Genomic DNA, 20,377 nt, shown 5'->3' on the forward strand with positions numbered 1-20,377 from the left:
AGTCCTATCCAGGCACTGGACCCCACAAATCATATATTGTACCCTTGGGTAGTCGAACCTAGAACCTCTGCATGACAAGCAAACCATCAGGCTACACACCCGCCTGCTCCATAACGCACTTTCTGTATGTGACTGTTCAAATCATTACACGCTCCTGTTGAATATGCATGCATGTACTCAGGCGTACTCGGGATGAACAAAAACATGCCATGGCCCCGTTTTAACATCGGACAATGCAGCAGCTATATCTGTTAACAAACGTAAGCGAGAATAAACGTACTTAGTTGTTTACACGTTGCCATGGTTCCAATCATTGGCTGAATGAATGACTGCCATCAGAGGTAGAGCCAGCAATCGCGTGGCTTGTCATTCCGACGACAGTGACCAGGACACGGTATTGCGACACACCGGCCGGTACACCGTCTCTGTGAGACGCGAACACATAACGAGGATATGTGTAGAGGTGGACTATACAGTTGCTGTACCCTTTAACTGGATAGTGGACGCTCTAATGACGGGATTGTAATGTGTGCTGTTTTGCAGTAGCAGTGAAAACAAGTAAAGTTGACGAGGGTATCCGGAAATCATTGGTAAATATGAATATAGGCATTTGAAATAGTTTGTCATTTACATACAATTATACTGTAGTCATCAGGATTTGATTTTAATTGTTGCCTAAGTACATTAATTACCGTTACACAACAAGCAATGTGATGTATTTCTATGTATTGTGGTGTGTATCGTGGGGCAACACGTGGAGACGGAAAATCAATCGGTAGTTGGAGGTTAGTGGGAAACAGATATTGCACTTAAAGAACAAATAAACTTTTTTTTTTATATATTCTTTTAACTATTACATATGAAAGATTTGTTGTTAGACTTATGCGGAACACCAAATTCATTCTTAAAAAACTTGTGGTTAATTAATACCGAGCGATTAAAAGTTGCCAAAAAGTCGCCTGCATCACTCTCGCCCGCCAACGAAACCACAGACAGGTTACGTAACTCTGTTGCCAGACCACTGCAGTGACGTCATATGAGGAACGATTTTCAGTTAGTTGTATAGAAAGTGTGTAGCACGCTCATCATTTTGATGATTTCTCGACATCAACGACGACATGCCGAATCGTTGTTTTGTCGTCAATTGCTCCTAGGGGTCGGGCGATGTTGTCACCATGCACAGATTTCCACAGGACCCCGCAGTTCGTGCTAAATGGGTTATGTTTGTGAGTGCGAAGCGAGCGTTGTGGAAGCCTGAAACTATATCTTACTTCTGTTCAGATCGCTTCACGGAAGTTAAAGAATCAAAACTACTTACTAGCTGTAGTAAAATATGTATATGATTGATGACTATAAAGATTTTCCATCACACAACTTGTAACATAACGATTTCTTCCTCGGAAGTGAGGTTGTGGTCGAAGTAACAATAATATTGTAAGTAGTTTCATATTGACACCCACCTCCCTGACAGGAGAGAAATTGTTATGTTATACGCTATGCCATGCAAAATCCTATTGGCCATCAATCAAATACATATTATACTACCAGTAGAAAGTAGTTTTGATTTTGTAACTCGCTGAAAATAAACCTAAATAGCATTTATATTCAGACTGGCGGATGTTACCGACAGGGCGCCGCCATTTTTGAAAATCGTAAAGTGACGGGCTAAAGTCTGTTAGAATTAATGAGATTATGATTTGTTTTCATCAAGTTAGAAAATCAAAACTACTTTCTACACGTAGTTAAATATGTATTGGAATCATAACCAAAAGGATTTTGCATGACACAACGTATAACATAACGATTTCTTCCACGGAAGCGAGGTGGGGGTCGAAGTCACAATACTGCGCGATAAATTTCTTGCTACATTCACATGGTTAATGTCCACTCACCAATATGTAGATACTAGTCAATGTGCGTCTTTATATTTGGTCTCATAATCCTAATTAGTTTATTATCAAACTTGTATGCATTTTGAAACTAAATAAAAAGCAGACGATCTGCTGATACTTATAGTGAATTTATAACAGAAGTGTAATATCTAGACATTTTATAGTTTGCCAATATGAATCAAAATTCGCACACACACCCTAGTGTATGTTGTCCGTCTCATTACACTTCACGGCGAAAACAATGATTCTGTTGAATGCTACGACAAATGAATAAAAACAAAATGCAAATATTAAAATTAAAACAGATTTAAGTTATAGGAACAATGTCAGGCTGTTACCTTGTTCGAGGAATGTATCCATCAATATCAACAAAAACGAGTGATATGCCATTCATCTGCAGCTGTTCCAAGTGATGTGTCTTTTAACAGTTTAATGTACGAAAAAGTGATACATCTTTTCAGGTACTTCACATTGGTGTATAGTCTCATTGGTCACCCAAAATAGCACACCTGGCAACTAATTGCATAATGTCCGCCTTTCTTTAAAAACAGTAATTTAGTTAGCCAATAATGGGCAATCAATCAATGTATTGCCGGTTAATCCTTTGAAAGAAGGACGTTGTTTTTACGCAGACACCGACACGACAGAGTGTATTCAGTATAGATTAGTAAATCTACATACATAAACACTACCTTTTGACAAATTCGCTGTGTAAGATAAAAGTAATTAATCAATCAGCGTGTTATCGGTTAATCCTTTGATCGATGTTTATAATGTTGAATATTTACTCCAGACACAAGAAATGCCAAATGGGAACCTTTGTCGGGTAATCTAAGTGTGTTACCACTAATTATACCTGTTATAAATTCATTAACTGACCATCAAGTGAATGATGACAAATAACATGTGTAGGTTTATACCACCTAACAAGGGTTACAACAAGGGAGTATTAATTGCCGTATATGCATGTGAAAACTTATGGGCCGACACTGTTTCGAGAATACAAACAGACTTTTGCATGACATGATTAAATATCGAGGTAAAAAAACACAGAAATGATATCAATTTGGATCAGTCATTATACAAATAATGCCTAACGACACCAAGCAATTTTGACAGAATCGTCTATGAAAACAAGTTGTAACTCGGAAACTAGGCAAAGCAAGAGACAAAATTAAAGGACAGTAGATTGTGAAAACATATGGTTTTATGCCCGGACTGTCGACAACGAGAAATAATCCGTCCAAATTACTTGTCGACAGTCCGGGAAAAGGGAGGTGATGTTTTACATGAGTGACTTCACTCCCAGTGTTCTCGAAATTAACAAACCAATTAAAACAGAGTGTAATATATATAGTAGACTATATATTTATTCAGTCAATATAACAACATGCAGGTATCATGCATATATCATATGTCACACAATATAACATATTGTATATATATATTTCATAAAGCTCACACAATTTATTTGTGTGTGTGTTTTATATAAATAAGTGATTCCTTCAGGTGTATAAGTAATAAATATATATTTCTTCTTGCCAAAACTCCTTTATATGTGCACGAAAGTAATCTGAATGTTCAGCCAAGATGAAGCAACTCTGACACATGGTCTGTGTAGTTCAAGTCAGTAAGTCTGTCGGCAAGAAGGTCGGCCTTCAAGGATCGAATCCTAGCGTCGATGATTCGGTAGCGACGTCTACGGACGGGATCTCTCTGCTGTCCTTGGATCTGCTGAATTTTGACTTCAGTAGATGACTGTTCTTTTTGTAGCATTCGCACAACCTCAAATACACTCGGATGTGTCTTCATGGCATACTTGTTGATTTTGTTGTGCCAACCTTCCAAATTATTGTTAGTTCTGTGTCCATCATTTTCAAGTTGGCAGTGTCCATGGACCTTCTACCCAGGTGTTTGTAACGTAATCCATCAGCTGTGTCGCCTTTTCACCTAGTGGTGCGTCTGCAGATATGATGGACAGGTTGCATCTGTACATCTCCAGTATGTTTTCTGAGCTCTGCGTCTGTTGACTCTGTACATGAATCCATTGTTGTAAAGATTCTGACCTCTATGAATGTTGTCAATCAATGTAGCCCGCACCATAGCATTTGCCATTTTGACAGTGGTAATAAAATATTCATGATCTATTATATATACCCAAATGCTAAATGTTTACAACAGCATTTCGATAATCCTTCTACTCCAATATCACAAAATAATTTGTAAGCTCTCTGTTTCTTTCTGGATGTTGTTGCATGTTAAACTTCAAAATGGTAATCCTTCTACTCGCATAACGTAAACTAATAGTCTGTTTTTGCAACCTAAATTCTCTTGCAAATTGTTAAAAAGACATTCTCTTTAATAAACTTAATTCATTTACTCGTGGTACGAGCATAGCTGTAACCTCCATAGCCACTTGCAAACCACTAAGCAAACATTCTCTTTAATTAATTAACACCATCACGGTGTGTTGACCACGCGATGTCGACACTACGGGTTTTTTGTTTTGTCGACGGTTAGCAACATCCTATTTTTCATTTGTCGACAGGTCGGGCTGACACCAAACATATAGCTATTAACTCTGCTTACACCTTCTGAAGGCTGTAGAACATTTTATGACAAATTGATCAAATCAGATAGATTGCCTGATGTTTGCAGAAAATGGGAAGTTTTGATAAACATTGCTATGCCCTTGGGACGCTATTTTCTTAAATTATAGAAAGTGTACAAATGATATTAAACTCTTAGATTTTCAGTACAGATTCATTCACAAAGTTATTCATACAAGAAAAGAATTAATAAAGATGAAAATAATAGATAATGATCGCTGTACATTCTGTAAAAATGAATCTGAAGACATTGTACATGTGTATGTTTTATGTGATATTGTTCAGACTTTCTGGAATGACTTAAGTATATATGTTAAAAATACTGTTAATATTAATATCCTATTTACGAAATTTACAATATTATTGGGGATTAACACTGGCTACCTTTTTACTGATATCACTCTCGTATTGTGTCTGTAGCATGTTCTACCTCATCATTCAGCCGAATCATCATCACGCTCACTGTTGACACTTGGGTACACAATCACTGTTGACACTTGGGTACACAACCACTGTTGACACTTTGGTACACCAACCACTGTTGACACTTTGGTACACCAACCACTGTTGACACTTGGGTACACAACCACTGTTGACACTTTGGTACACCAACCACTGTTGACACTTTTGTATACCAACCACTGTTGACACTTGGGTACACAACCACTGTTGACACTTTGGTACACAACCACTGTTGACACTTTGGTACACCAACCACTGTTGACACTTTGGTACACCAACCACTGTTGACACTTTTGTATACCAACCACTGTTGACACTTGGGTACACAACCACTGTTGACACTTTGGTACACAACCACTGTTGACACTTTGGTACACCAACCACTGTTGACACTTTGGTACACCAACCACTGTTCACACTTTGGTACACCAACCACTGTTCACACTTTGGTACACCAACCACTGTTCACACTTGGGTACACCTACCACTGTTGACACTTTGGTACATCAACCACTGTTGACACTTTGGTACACCAACCACTGTTGACACTTTGGTACACCAACCACTGTTGACACTTTTGTATACCAACCACTGTTGACACTTGGGTACACAACCACTGTTGACACTTTGGTACACAACCACTGTTGACACTTTGGTACACCAACCACTGTTGACACTTTGGTACACCAACCACTGTTCACACTTTGGTACACCAACCACTGTTGACACTTTGGTACACCAACCACTGTTCACACTTTGGTACACCAACCACTGTTCACACTTGGGTACACCTACCACTGTTGACACTTTGGTACACCAACCACTGTTCACGCTTTGGTACACCAACCACTGTTGACACTTGGGTACACAACCAGCGTTGACACTTTGGTACACCAACCACTGTTGACACTTTGGTACACCAACCACTGTTGACACTTTGGTACATCAACCACTGTTGACACTTTGGTACACCAACCACTGTTGACACTTTGGTACACCAACCACTGTTGACACTTTGGTACACCAACCACTGTTCACACTTTGGTACACCAACCACTGTTGACACTTTGGTACACCAACTACTGTTGACACTTGGGTACACAACCACCGTTGACACTTGGGTACACCAACCACTGTTGACACTTTGGTACACAACCACTGTTGACACTTTGGTACACAACCCACTTGGGTACACAACCACTGTTGACACTTTGGTACACAACCACTGTTGACACTTTGGTACACAACCACTGTTGACACTTTGGTACACAACCACTGTTGACACTTTGGGTACACAACCACTGTTGACACTTGGGTACACAACCACTGTTGACACTTTGGGTACACCAACCACTGTTCACACTTTGGTACACCAACCACTGTTGACACTTGGGTACACCAACTACTGTTGACACTTGGGTACACAACCACCGTTGACACTTGGGTACACCAACCACTGTTGACACTTGGGTACACAACCACTGTTGACACTTTGGGTACACAACCACTGTTGACACTTGGGTACACAACCACTGTTGACACTTGGGTACACAACCACTGTTGACACTTGGGTACACAACCACTGTTGACACTTGGGTACACAACCACTGTTGACACTTGGGTACACAACCACTGTTGACACTTGGGTACACAACCACTGTTGACACTTGGGTACACCAACCACTGTTGACACTTGGGTACACCAACCACTGTTGACACTTGGGTACACAACCACTGTTGACACTTGGGTACACAACCACTGTTGACACTTTGGTACACAACCACTGTTGACACTTGGGTACACAACCACTGTTGACACTTGGGTACACAACCACCGTTGACACTTGGGTACACCAACCACTGTTGACACTTGGGTACACCAACCACTGTTGACACTTTGGTACACAACCACTGTTGACACTTGGGTACACCAACCACTGTTCACACTTTGGTACACAACCACTGTTCACACTTTGGTACACCAACCACTGTTGACACTTTGGTACACAACCACTGTTGACACTTGGGTACACAACCACTGTTGACACTTGGGTACACCAACCACTGTTGACACTTTGGTACACAACCACTGTTGACACTTGGGTACACCAACCACTGTTGACACTTTGGTACACAACCACTGTTGACACTTTGGTACACCAACCACTGTTGACACTTTGGTACACCAACCACTGTTGACACTTGGGTACACCAACCACTGTTGACACTTTGGTACACAACCACTGTTGACACTTGAGTACACAACCACTGTTGACACTTGGGTACACATGCACATAGAGATCACTAGGTAATGAAAGCAGACTTAGCATAACCATTGGTATAAAGTGGACAAATGAGGTCAAACATCACCAGGGAATGTGTGGCAGTAGTTACTGATGCTACTGCACGCCTTCTAATGGAAGAACCCCTGGCGACCTATACTTACACCTCACCAGCCACCCAATCGGCCGAATACGTCTTGGTTCATACCATGCATAATGCTACACTTCAATGTGTATACATTGATACCAAACTGCAGCACAATGTCTTCAAACGCCTTTTGTCTGCTCTCAATGTCAATATAAATGTTTTGTAATTTTCTATTACACATATATTCCAACTTCTTTCCAATTATGAATATATCGCCAGTAAACAATGGTATCAGTATTGTACACAAACTCAGCCTCTTTCAAACAAAGCCTCCTCCATGAATACAAATAATATCTTCTATTTCCGTCGTATTAGAAATGCTTTGCTAATTATATTTCATGATGAATAGCTATAGCAGCTCCAAATTACCCTCCGTTATATGTCTTAAACGCGTTATCGTGTTACGTTGTGCCACCCGTCTTTTCCGACAAACGTCTACGTCAACGATGAAGAACCGTCGTCCGACTTCTGAATCTGAATGTGTGTAAGTGACAGTAGTGTACAGTGTCACCCTGGCGTGTTTTTCAAGATGGCGGCGCATCCGGTCCCCATGGGCGCCGCCATCTTGGATCAAGATGGCGACGCCCACGGGGACCGGATGTACCGCCATCAGGGGGAGATCACTCGGGTTCCGGTTCCGGTTCCGGCGGGTGCGTACGCATGGCGATGACGTCACGTCCGGTTCCGGTGGGTGCACGCGCATGACCATGACGTCACCTCCGGGCCAAGATGGCGGACGCGTTTCAAGATGGCGTCCCATCCGGTGGGATCAAGTGAGATCTCGCGGGATCTCGTGGATTCTCGCGGGATCTCGCGAGCGTAGACGCCTTTCAAGATGGCGGAACGGACGAGCGGTGGACGGGACGGGACGGAGAGGGAAGGGAAGAGAGGAGAGGAGAGGAGAGGGGAAGGAGAGGGAAGGAGGGAGAGGGGTGAGGGGGACGATGGCGTGGCTAGAGAAGTGTGTGTGCGTGTGTGTGTGGTTAAAAAACATTGGATGTAGCCTTCTTTCGAGCGAGGTGGGTGGCCCTGGTATGTGAACCAGGCAGGTTAGCATTCACAGAGGAGATGGAGACCCCGAAAAATAAATTTTCCGGGGCATACATCATCGTGCTGCTGTTGCCCTCTCTTGATGATGCCTTCCCCACAGTAGAGGCATATGTAGAAGTCAGCTCCTGGGACGACATCAAAGCGATTCGAGGGATACGCTTTAAAACAGGTAGGGCAGATAATCAGTCGCCATTTTGATGACCATTTTGGTAATGTTTTCGCTGCCATTGTTGGTGGTGGTGGCGCTACTGTGTCTCCTGTCGTAGGTGGTGGTGGTGGGGCTGCCACTGCTTCTGTTGCCGTTGTGGGTACCGGTTCTGTAGGTGTTGTTGCTGCCTCTTCCATTTTGATGCCAGCCTTCCCTTGTAAGGTAGGGCTGCACCGCAAGCATTGCCGTCTACCACAATTTTTCCTGTAAGGCGCCGGTCGCATGACTTCCACTTTTCTTGTATCCATGTTGCATCAAGATAGCCCTCACTGACCCATGCTGGAGTTTATATACAGGCGACGAGACAGCGATGACGTGTCGTCGATGACGTGGTATCCATGACGTCATGGTCGCGCGTGAGGGTAATGACGTAGAACCGATGACGTCACCGTGAGAGTGGTGGAGCTCTCACTATATATGATGAGCGGGATGACCGAAGCAGTGTTACAACCAGCAATCATGTCTGGAGAAAACTGGGATCTGGAACTCATGTCCTTGGAGACAGCATCACCACCCTTACCGGCATGGCAGTGCCACCATTGCCATGGCTGCCTGCCCGTCTACGCCAATGGCACCATTGTGTACAATGGTACCTTTCAATGTGTCTACTGCAAGACAGTGTTAAAGGACACTTATATCAGGCGTTTAACTCATGGGAGCAAGTGCCCCGTAAAAACAAAGATGGCCATTCATCCCTGCCAATGTAGGTGCCAACTCTGGTCCCTTGAGTGAGGTACACTCTAAAAAAACGGCCCTTTTCAGGGCCACCCATCTCTCTCAAAAGAAGGGTTCATTTCAATGCCAACAATAATAACAACACTAGGTTGACATTTTTCAAACGTTTTATTTCCCCCCGCTAACAAGAACACTTTGACAAAAGAGACAGGATTAGGGGCGTCCCTGATCTTTTGTTTACAAACTGTAACATCAGAACTGTAAACTCATCACATCAGAACGATAAGGTTGTGTCCTTTGGCAGGGGTGTGGATCATGGTCAGCGTCTGTCAGGCGTGTGGATTGAAACCAACGTCTTACACGTTCTTCATTGACGAGGGTATCGTAGGGATCAAACTGTTCCATCACTTCGTCAAAAGACCATCCACGGGCACGATGAGCCAGTACATACAAACAGTACATCCCACAAGAGGCACTGAACCAGGGTTGAAGTGACTGACCATTCCACTGTTGTTGGTGCCATCCGGCGAAGGTCATGACATTCCGAAAGTCTGGATGCTGTTGGTAAGGATGGAGTCCATAACTGTCAAAGTAGTCCATGACACCTGGTGCTGGGCGATACACGCACACCCAGTGTTGTCCTGGGAGATGGCTGGGGTCCGTGTTGACAATGTAGGCTTTAGGATAATGTCCCTCCTGCTGTTCACACAGCACGGCGGTGGCAAAACGATCTCGGGCAAAGGTACCTTGGTAGAGGGGTCGCAGCAGGGGATCCTGTTGTACGTAGGTGTTCAAGTGTTTGGTCGTCAAGCCACTGTCGTCGTCCATCCTTAGACCATCAGAGCGTTGCGGAACCGATCAATTTCCAAAACGCTTTCGTATTCCTCGTAGCAGACGAGCGTGACGGGGCGTGGTAGGGGTTCTGCAAACTGAAGTTCAAGTCCCAACTTGCCCGTCTGTCGTGGGTAGTTATACCCTTCATCTGCGCCCAGATCCGCCGTCAGATCCACCACCCACACGGTGAATCCGTTCCTGAATTCGTCCAGGGTGAGGTTGCAGGGATGTTCTTGCCACAGGTGTCCCGTGTTGCGGAACAGGTTCATGTACAACTGTTTGAGCGAGGCACTGTTGTTCTGAAAGTCGCTTTTGATTTCGGTGCCATGCACTTCTTGCCCATTGAGTTTCAGCTTGAGACTGGTCACGTTGTTGTGCTTGAAATGGTAGGGGTTCTTTTCCTTGCTGCCAGCAAAAGCATCATTGTCCACCAATCCCAACACCACTCGTTTGGGCAGTTGGCCTCCAATCAGTTGATCTTTGTGGAAATCGCGTCCTCCTCCTGAAATGTCGTGGGCTGTGACTTGGACTCGGGTCAAAGGATATTTGGCCGTGACTCCTGGTGACATGTGTTTCACGTGTTGTTCCCGTATGGCAGGATCAATGTTGACTTGGCGCACGTAAATTCGGCTTTGGTCAGTTCAAATCGACACTCGACATCTCCAGCACTCATCAAGTAGAAATCACTCGGGCTGCGAATCAGTTCTAGTTTCATGGGGACTCCATCCACCAGGTACCGGTCTTGGAGAAACAGGTCACAGTGGAGACGCCCTGTCAGTTCCACGTCTCGGGTGGGTAGAATGACCCCTCGTCGTGCGACAAGTCCTGCGTTGGCATTCTGGGCGACAGCATTAAAGTGCTCCATTTTTCCAGCTTCATCGGTGTACCATCCTGGACACTGGAGATGGGTCCCTTTGGCTGCCTTCCCATAACTCAGCAACGTTTCCAAATAGGCTCGGTAGGGATAGGTACCCATGGAAGGAGTAATTTCCAGTTGGTTGTGTCCCACTTGTACACGCACTTCACGAAAGAGGGAATGCATCATGTTGTTCACCGTGGACACGGCGAGTGCCCCATCGCCATCACGAACTGCATCCGTACCATCTGTATTCTTGATTTTGAGGCAGATGCGGAGGTAACACTGGCTCAAATCGATGTAGGCATTGACAGGGTTAGCAATGTTAAATTGGAAGGGACCCGCGACCAAAGGGGGTGCCAGAGGGCTGTATCGAATCCACTGACCTTCTTGGACGGAAGTCACCACAGGGGGCACAGAAAAGAGATCCAGTTGGGCCTTGGAGCATTCACAGGCATCCCGGCGCATCATCTTGACAGCTGATCTCGACAACAGGTCTGGACCACAGGTCTGCACAACAGGTCTTGACCGTACGGTGTCTGGTGTTGAACTGAACTCCTTTCCCATCGGGGTGGGTCTTTATCTCTTTCTCTCAAAACAAGGGTTTACGTTTCTTGGTGAATCCCACGGGCTGTTTCCGTTTTCGTTTGCGAGCGGGTGATCCTGGTGGTGGTGGTGGGTGCTGTCGCAAGGTGGCCAAGTAAGGCTTGTTTTCCATGATGTTTCAAACTGTCCCCCACACTTCGGTGTCCTGAACTGATATCTTGCACCAATCCCGGCAACATCTTGACGCCTGTTTTGAGAGCTGATTTTCCCACCGTCTTGAGGATGGAGAGCGCCGAACGTCCCAAGTTTCCCAAGATGTTACCGAAACCTCTCCCTCGTTGATGAAAGCGTCCTCGGTACACGGTTAAGCCGCCTCCTCCTCGCTGTTGGCCACCCAAGCCGCTGCCGCCGCAGTGTCTGATACACTGATGTCCTACCATGCTGATTCTCAGTACGTACCCAGACGACGGGGACGGTAATGAAGTGTCACGATGGTCTTCCCACTCTGGAATGGCACGAGACGTCCTACGTCATCCGTTAAATAGATTCGAATGGCATCCATGGTTCCCTGACGTAATCCCATGTAGTGTAGGTGCTGAGGGTTTTTGATCACGACGCCGTCTTCCATCATCTGACGGGACACGGGGACATACATCAGTAAGGGAGCCATGGTATCCCCCACGATTTGATCTTCCACCGCATCCGAGTAGACGTATCAAAACCAGCCAGATGATCTGCTTCATGTTCACCCACGATGCGAGGTTGGTCAAACACACCCACCTGGACAGGCTGAGCAGAGACTTGGCTTATTTCTTCTGCTTCATCCACCATGGGGAGCTGTATGAATCCCAGCATACGTACTAAAGGAGCAGGCAACACCAATCGGGTGGTGTAGGCAGACCTGATGACATCGTGGTCAGGTTGTCTTGCGGTTCTGCAGGAGGAAACCGTGATGGCTCTACACATGTCTTTCGGGGTGGGAGCATAAAAGTTGACATGCGTTTTGCCACGCATGTCAAATCGGAGGTTTTCTTTGGGGTAGTTCACGGCGACGGTGAAACGGCCTCCGACATCCGCTTGGTAAACATCACTTGTATGCTTTTCCAGCAGTCGTGTACAGGTGTGTTGAAGCAGGATGTTCAATCTCTGGACCAGTTGTCGAGTGGTATACACTCCTTCTGGAATAATGACCTTTTCGCTGGCTGCTCTGATGATGCCTGGGTTCTCTTCTGTCACGGTCGCATCGCGTGCTGATGAACTGTAAGTCCGGGTCATGCGTTCCAAGTTCACATGAAGGACAAACCAGTTGAAGGGGAACGACACATTGTACCATGTCACGGGAAAATGAAGTTCACTGACGCCGACTTCCCACTCTTGGCGATTCACTTGAATGGGAAAGGGTAGTTTGACTTCGTAATGATTCACTCTGTTGTTGGGATGAACATCCATGGACGCATCGCTGGGTAAGGTCACGTAAAAGTCCCGCTTGGAAAACAAAGACACCGACATCTTTCTCTCTCTCTTAGGGAACCAGACTGGATACAGAGGGGGTTGGAGATGCAGTCGACGAAGTTGGTAACGGGGATGATGACGACGACGACACCAACGTGGGTTGTGGGAGCAAGTACCCCAAGCAACTGGCCAACAAGGCTGTCCACAACTGTTTCTCACCGTTGTCCAATGCCAACTGAACCATGCTCATGATGACCACGCCATATATCAGAAACACTTGGGAGAAAAACACCACTTCACTTCGTGGCAAGTCCATGCCAAAGCAACACCAGCGTGGGGATGACTTGCCGCCCTCCTTGCACCTTGAGATCGGTTCACTCTGCATGATGGTGGAGGCTCCACTGACGTTGGGAGACTGGAGGCCTCACTATTTAAAGACCAGATGAGCCGCAGGGATCCATGAATCAAAGCTGGCAGGGTATCCTGACCATCTCACCAACACTTCATCCTTTTTTTGACGACATCGTCGTTTCAAGACCTGATCCACTTTGTACACGTCATCCGTTTTCTGAATGGGTTGTAGTTCTTGCGGGTAAAAGGTGCCTTGCAGCACTTCTCCATGATCATCTTTCACTTGGTAGACAGGAGGAACACGCCCTTTCACGACCCGATCCACGGTGAACAGTTCGGTGGTCCAGTTGGGAAGGTACCCTTTGTCAAACGTACCCTTGGTCTTGTTCAAACGGACACGGGTCCCGGGTAACAAGAGAGGGTGTTTCTTCTTCTTCTTCTTTGTCTTGAGTTGGCGCTGCTTCTGCTTCTTCTGTCGTTCCATGTGATCCAACACCCGAATTTCATCATAGGGAGCGTTAGGACGTACATCCACGGGGCGTTGTCCAATCGTACGATGGACGCGATGATTGTAGGAATGCAACAGTTGGGGTAATGCCTTCAGGTAGTGGCGTGTTCCCTGTTGGGTGAAATAACGCCACATACGGTTTTTCAACGTCCTTTGAAAACGTTCCACCACAGAGGCTTTGGTTTCTGGGTTTTGACTGGTGTAGAAATGAATACCCCGTTTCTTGAGGAAGGCTTGAAAAGGTGCATTGACAAATTCAGTCCCTTTGTCTGTCTGTAACTGGGACGGGACACGTCCTTTGGCTTGTTTCAGGATCCGTTGAAAGGCCTCTATCAAAGTGGCACCGGTCTTGGCTTTCATGGGCTGCACCCAAGCCATTTTGGAGAAAACATCGATGACACACAGCAAATACCGGAAGCCTTGGTTCTCTTTCTGATACGCAAGGAGATCGCTCAGATCGGCTTGCCACAATTCATCTACGCCACCCACACGGTAATGATCCCTGGGAAACGAGCGTCGGGCTGGTTTGTGCAAGGTGTACGTGTCCTGCGTTTTCAACCATTGCCGCACCTGACGTTGTGTGGGCCTTGGCCCCGTTTTGCTTTCCCCCTTCTTGGGACCCCCACAAGGCAAGCCACCCTCCATAGCCTGCTGGTTGTTTGGGATCATAATAGGTGTGGTGGAGCCATCGTGCCCATGCAGGTGACAAAGACGATGATGATGCTTTGCTGATGTTGTTGTTTCTCTTTGGACGTCTCATGGAGACACTGTCGTTGACATCACCCTCTGCTCCCTTTTATTAAAAGTGAATCCACTGACGAACCCGGTTGAGAGGGGAGGAGGGGGTCTCTACAGCCTTTTTCTTCTTCTTGGGTTCCAGAGGAAGGTTGGATGCGGGGGGTGTCAAAAACAAGTCAGCGGGTGGAGGGTGTGGACGCTTCACGGGGGTGTCAGGAGCCTGGGTGGATGACCCTTTGGTTTTCATCATCCAGGACCAACGTAGAGGGTTACCAATCAGTTCATGGGGTACATTGCTGGAAGCGAGATACTGACCCAGAATATTCCAACCCCGTGGAGGGTCTGATTTGGTACGTTGTCGAACAAGATCATTGATGAGATCCACCATGTGCGTCCCAGGCATGGGTTCCCCCTTCCACCACGAATTGACCCGTCTCATTCCAACCTAAGTCGGGATGAGCACGAATACGGGCCATCAACTGCTTGGCCTTGGCCTGCAGCGTTTTGGGAACCGTTTGCACGACTTCATGCAGAATGGCTTCGACATCGGGTTCTGAAACAAAAGAACAAACAAATCATGAGCCACTGCTCTACGACCGGGTTCGTGGACTCCTTCTTAGGAAGGCGACCTCTACGCAGGCACATGCAGATACACGACTCAGTAAGTCAACCGTACTTACGGTGAGGAGTTCCATCCCTGAGTACCCTAACCCTGGGGGTGCCCGTCCTCTAAAGGTTTGGTCGCGGCTTGGTCTTGAAACGCCAAGGTGTGTTGCAACAAGGTGTTATACTGCTGCTCTCGGTCCCTAAAAGGAACCGTGTCATCACGGACGAGGGTATCCATATCGTGAAGCGTGTGCACACGTTTTTTGTTCCAACAGGTTGGACTTGAGCAAATGCCGTTGACGTTTTTCTTCTTGCAGACTTTGCCATACCTCTTCTGGGACCATCACCATCTTCCGTGCATGCTTCATCTTGGTGGTAGGACGGTGCAGATGCAACTAACCCCAATCTAGGATGCGTCCTCTATTTATGATCTTCCTTGAGGATCTTCCTTGAGGATCTTCCTTGAGGATCATCTACCCAACAGGCCAGACACCAAGGGACCCACCACCGATGCCAAAGCAGACAAGAGACCTAATCCTCTTCCTTTCTGCTGTAATAGTTGACGTTTCTTGGACACAGACACCTTCTTTTTCATCAACGTATGCATCAGTGCCCCATGCTTTTGTAAACGTTGACGTTGCTGTGCTGTCATAGGAATGTTGCCTCCATACAAATTCACCACGCATTCACAAATGGCTTGAATCAGTTCCGACGGGGCCTGTTTCAAAATAGCCTGTCGCATGGCTGGTGTCGCAGAAGGACTACACACATGACAGAGCGCTTCTTTGTGACGCTTCAAACGTGCAGACATGATGGTGTCGTCCCTGCAGCTGCTACCGTTGAACTGACCAGGATGGGGGTGGGAGGCCTCTATTTATGGTAATGTCGCTGGAGGGAGTGGAGGTAATGCCGCTGACGTCTTCTTCTTCTTCTTTTGACTTCTTAACACCATCCGGGTCAAGGCTGCACCTGGGGCTGAGGGTGAAGTGACCCTTTTCTTCTTCTTCATCTTGTTCTCTTGTCGGGTGGGTGACTTGCGACGTCCCTGGGTTTTTTGGGGGGCACGGTGGCGACGAGGTGCTGAGGGCTTCTGCTGTTTTTCTTGTAGGTAGGACTGCCAGTTCAGCAAGATACGGGTCAAAACACCAGCCAACGTACCACTTCCACTGCGTTTCATCAGGTAATTCAGGCGTTCGTCCATAGGTAGTCGTGGATTCGCAATCTTGGTCAGTACGTCTTGGTGCCTCAACAGCCAGGTCTTGTGCTGCGTCTTCAAAGGAACACGTCCTGCTCGCAGATTTCTCACGGCAATGACAAACCATTGCAACAGCCGATGACGTCCTTTGACAGCCACGCTCTCTGCCGAAGGGAGTCGTTTCTTCACGATGATGGGTTTGACTTTTCTGCGGGCGGGCATGCTTCTGTGGCTTCCTTTGCGTGGGGTGCCCGGGCTGGGGCGTTTAGCAACCGTGCGTTTCTTGCTGGTGCGTTTGGTGCTGGTGGTACGAGGTTGGGTCAAGGGTTGAAAGGGTTGGATCATGGTGGGAGAGAGGGGAGACGATGGAAATGAAGGGGGAGAGGCCGGAAAAGAAGAAGGGGGAGAGAAGGCGGCAGGAGAGGTACGATGCGTACTGACAGGGACAAACGTGTTCATGGTGGGTGCTGTGGGGTACAACTGCTTTAAGGAACGTCTTTGTTTGGAGGAGGAGGAAGCAGAGGGAGGAGGAGCACTTAGACTTTCGTACAGCCGTTGCACACCTGACCGATGTTGTTCGGTGGGATCACGACCCAAGGTGGTCAGGAGTGTTTTATGGATCGGTTTAAACAACCCTGTGGCAACAGCACGTTTGCGGGGCTGGGTCTGTTTCCGTCTGTCTCCCATGGCAGCTCTGGGTCAACTGACCGTAGGGTAGACGGTCATCTCTATTTATCACGACTTGGGAATGTAAAGGGTGGTGGGGTTACGAAAGAGATGGGACCGTACACGGTGCTCTTTGGCCGTGGTCGGTTTCAAGTCCAGAAACAAATAGGAATAAGGAGCCAAAGTGGCATCCTCATAGGCTTCCCGAAGAAAGGCCGTCTGTCCTGGAAAGATTTGTCTGGCCAAGTGATCCATTTGCGAGGCGTCCCTCGGGTTTTTAAACAGTACCATGTAGTGGGCATTTAAACTAATGGTGCGATGATGAGGGGATGAAGCAAAGAGGTTTTGTGTCAAGTACAACACGGACGTGTTGCGATGATGACTTTTCTTGGTAAACCATCGCAGGACCTCGGCTTCTTCCTCTTTGGTATTGTCGCCCAGCAAATCATCAATGATCAACCAATGGGGCGTAGGCAAACCCTCCTCGGTCTTAGCCCCAGACCCTGCAGGTAACTGCGTGTTGGCTTCCCCCATCGTTTGCACAAACGTCAGGGGTATCCCTAACCTCGAGGTAAGAACTTCCAAGTCCTCATGCATGGGTTGCCATTCACTGTACACCCACACGATGCCCTGAGGTGGAAGATCAAGGATCCCCGGTTGAAACACATGTTCCATGAAGGCTTTGACAAACGATGTTTTCCCCGACCCTGTAGGGCCTGCAATCAACATGGTAAAGGGATGACGTAACGTGAGTGGGGTGACCATGGCCTCCACCAGGTCTGAGTCTAACAGTGTCCCTGACAGTGTCCCTGACATACTGACACACGTCTTACCACCCTGCGGGTTGCACCGGAAATGACCTCCAAGAGCTACGATCACTGAAGATATAGAAGACACAACCCTTTGAAATGGAATTCACATTTTATTCATAACAAAACATGGCGAACAGATCAACAATAATAATGATGCATCAACAGATCAACAACAACAGTACATCAACAGATCACCACCAGTTCAGGTGATCATCGGGATTGCAGGTAGAACACCGTAAAAAGTCCATTTGACCGGGATGAAAATGATTTTCATCGTTAAACATGGGGATGTCGGCAAAAGTCTCTGGCTCCTCTGGAGCCGTCACTGAAGCCATCACCAGATCCGTCTCTGGAGCCATCACTGGAGTCGTCTCTGGAGCCCTCTCTGGAGCTGTCTGCTCTGCTTCCATGGTGACAGCCATCGGGAGTAGATCATACAAGTCTTGAAGATCTGGAGGTAACTCTGCCTGGGGGATCCCTTTGGGGCTAGCAGGACTGCTCCCTTGACCGTTCTCGCTCTCTTCAACCCTAGCACGGCTGGTTTGTGGATAGTTCTCCCACAAGTCAGCCATCTCCAACTGTTTCTTGGGAGTCTGGGGTGCTTTAAGACTCTTAGGCTTTGGGGGTGCCTTCTTGGTGGGTGTCTTGGGAGGTGGCGTCTTCTTGGTGGGTGTCTTGGTGGAGGCCCCCTCCTTCTTCTTCTTCTGTTTCTTTGGAGAAGCCGTGGCCAGGGTCACCTTGGGAGGTGACGTCTTCTTGCTGGGTGCCTTGGGAAGGGGTGGGGTGGAGACCTTCTTCTTCTTTGGAGAAGTCTTGGCAGGAGTGTTCTTGGGAGGTATTCTTTTTCGAGGCACGGGCTTGGGCGTCATGTCGGTGACCTCTGGATCATTGGAGAACAAAGGTAGAGTGCAGGTGGCATATCGAAGATCATAGCTGGGTGGGTGAGGCCAGAGTTTCACCTGGAGTTTGTCCAGTAGCTTGCTGTACAGTACACCATGGTCATAGGTCATAGGACGCCCATTCCTCAACTTGAACACGATGTGGAACAGCTTGCTGAGGAAGGTCTCCCCTGCATTTTCCTTGGCATGTGCATCGTTGATACCTATGAGGATCAAGCGAACAGAGTTGTTGGCGCTGTCGGAGAGGATTTCTAAGTGGTCTTGGTGATACGCCATCCAGTAATAGTCTTCCTCAGTCAACTCACAGAAGCGACCCATCATTCCATACAGTGTTTCTCTTTTCGGATGAATACCTGCCAGCTTGCAGATGATCGACAGCAACTTTTGTTCCATCACACGCAACCGGTCCTGGAGATCCATGTAGTTGGTCTTGTATAACTGGCTTTGAGCCATCATGTTGTTGTGGAGATGGGCCAGGTCAGAAGCAAGGTCCTTTGCCTGCGAAGCCAAGTTGACGAAGGAAGAAGGGAGGTTGCCTGGAGATGCCATCTTCAACGACTGAGCTGATGCAACTGATGACCCGCTCGATCGATCCTGCGTTTTTATAGGCAACACTAGCAGCGCGAGCTATGACGTCACTTCAAATGACGTCACGATCGTGTTGTTTCTGGATGGCCTCTTGCACTGCTTCTCTGAACTGTTCTAGAAAGTGTCTCTCTTCTAGATAGGTGGCAAGCACAAAGAGCAGCGTGAACAGCATGATGAGGAATCACGATGGGGCCAGAGTCTTTATATAGATACACAGGATGACGTCACGTGGCTCGTGCATGGATGACGTCATTGGAGTTTGTCCATGGATGACGTCACTCACAACAACAATGTGTCACGAAGATGCATGAGCGCTTTTCCCAACTTGTTTTTCCCCGACCATGTCCAGGGTTTGTCAATATCAGGATGAGAAACATCCATTCCTATTCCCCATCTTTGATCAAAGGGGCTAGCTTCAGCTAACGACTTAGGGTAGGATTGAATCAATCTCTGTTTCAAGTCCTTGTTCTGGGAAAATTTAGCCGTTATCGCCTTGGTCATTACATCAAGACTGACAGTGTCCCACACTGTTTGAGTAAAGCCTTTCACACATCGCCCCAGACGTTTTTGCTTTGCTGGAACAGCCTCTTGCAGAATACGCGTCGCACTGTCGTAATCTCCAAAGTACATGGCTTTAGAGTACATGTAACACTGTTCAACACAATTAAATGTAACACCATCCAAGGTAAACACTGCTGGATGAAAGTTGCTGAACGGTGACTTGATTCCATAGAAGAATAACCAGTGGATTGTCACTTGTGACTGTGCCTTGTCAGTTGGAGTCTTGAGACCCAGCAAGGTCATGGCTTCTGTTTCTCCACATTCCTCCAAAGCTTTGCAGAAGAGGGAGTATGCTTGAGGTCCCCGTCGGGGAAGCATGTCTAACAATTCTCTGACACGGTCAAAGGAGGTCCGAGGTTTTTCGATAATCTCTGCCTTCATGAGGATGGTCAGGACTTTAAACGTCATCAGTTTGTCGACCACGGCTTCGACCTGCTTG

At 47.0% G+C, this 20,377-nt stretch overlaps 1 protein-coding gene across 1 annotated transcript in view; it reads left to right on the forward strand.

Annotated features, from left to right (window-relative positions):
- The first annotated feature begins 331 nt into the window (after positions 1-331).
- The window catches only part of LOC124288948, a 78,479-nt gene continuing 58,433 nt past the window's right edge, over positions 332-20,377 (forward strand). Inside the window, 1 exon segment of the mRNA XM_046725537.1 lies at positions 332-590. The gene's annotated coding sequence lies outside the window, so the exon portion shown is untranslated.

The sequence above is a fragment of the Haliotis rubra genome, unplaced genomic scaffold (genome assembly GCF_003918875.1).
Source record: "Haliotis rubra isolate DU_JTF1 unplaced genomic scaffold, ASM391887v1 Scf43, whole genome shotgun sequence".
NCBI classification, from domain to species: Eukaryota; Metazoa; Mollusca; class Gastropoda; order Lepetellida; family Haliotidae; genus Haliotis; species Haliotis rubra.